Source organism: Polistes canadensis, unplaced genomic scaffold, assembly GCF_001313835.1.
Source record: "Polistes canadensis isolate GaletaPanama2010 unplaced genomic scaffold, ASM131383v1 scaffold_264, whole genome shotgun sequence".
In the NCBI taxonomy this organism is placed as follows: domain Eukaryota; kingdom Metazoa; phylum Arthropoda; class Insecta; order Hymenoptera; family Vespidae; genus Polistes; species Polistes canadensis.
The window spans coordinates 65,014-66,254 of NW_014569811.1; positions in this window are offsets into that span (position 1 = coordinate 65,014).

A 1,241-nucleotide genomic window follows, 5' to 3' on the forward strand; every position below is an offset into this window, starting at 1 on the left:
TTCCAATGGGACGCGTTATCGGCTACTGTTTTACATAAACATTTCTCTAACCATAGGACGATGGGGGAGGATTTTTCAGGGTTTCAGGTTTTGGAATGGAAGAAGAAACTAAAACCTGGCTTGGTAAAAGGTCGACTTGACAAAAAGGGAGAAAGGGAGAAAGGGTGAAGTGAGAAACAGATAACTATAAAAAGAAAAGAAAGAGATAAAGAGAAGTGGTGGGAGAGGGGCTGGGGCTGGGGGGGTGGGGATGAAAACATAGGACCCCGAGATTCCTCCTAAGTGATCTCGAGTGTTTTCGCAGTTGATTCGTCTCGACTATACTTTCAAGTCCCCCATCCCCATAACCCCTCCTCTCCTCTAAACGATTCCCTCCACAATTTCATCCCCTCATCACGCAACTGGCAGAGCTTTTTAAGCTCAGTTTAATCCAAGCCTCGGGCCTCATTTTGCCTAACTTCCCTATTTAGTTAGGCTACCCTGTTACACTGCTGGGAACCGGCAAGTGGCTGCTTCGTTTGTACCGATCGAATATACACCACCCCCCTACCCCTCTCTTTCTCTCTCATACATGCCCATACATGCCTACCCCTCTCCCCTCTCTCTCTCTCTCTCTCTTTTTTATTCCATCTCTTTCTAGGTTATACATCCAAAGGTTTGCCTTTCATGTGCTAATCCCCGTTTATTTAATCGAATGCTAATAATAAACGTCGACGAATCGGTGAAGAAGCAAGCAAGCTCATCTCGCGTGGAAAAACTTCAGGGTGGATTAGGGCTGAAGAGACGTTCGTTCGAAAGGACACGTTAAAAATAGGGAGGGGGGATTCTGTGGATGGTCCGAATATATTCGACGAAGTTATCCCCTAACCTACTACCCCACCCACCTAACCTTGTTTGCCTAATGGCTCGTTTCTAGACTTTTAATATCTTCTCGAGCGAGACTTTTACACCCCCATACGTGTAGATCGTATTACTCGGTTCGTAACTGTCTACTGTTTATTTTCTAAGATTAAGGGTTTCCCTTTTTGTTTTTTGTTTTATTATTATTATTGTTTTTATTCGTGTTTGATAAGTTTGATAAAAAGGATTTATTTATCGTGGTTAGATTTAATGATAATTATTTTTGAAAATATTGCGAATATTTGTATTTAGTAGGACAATATTTTTTCTACTCTTCTTGTTTTAATATATGATTTATATTTGAATTTATTATATTATATATATTTATATATATATACACG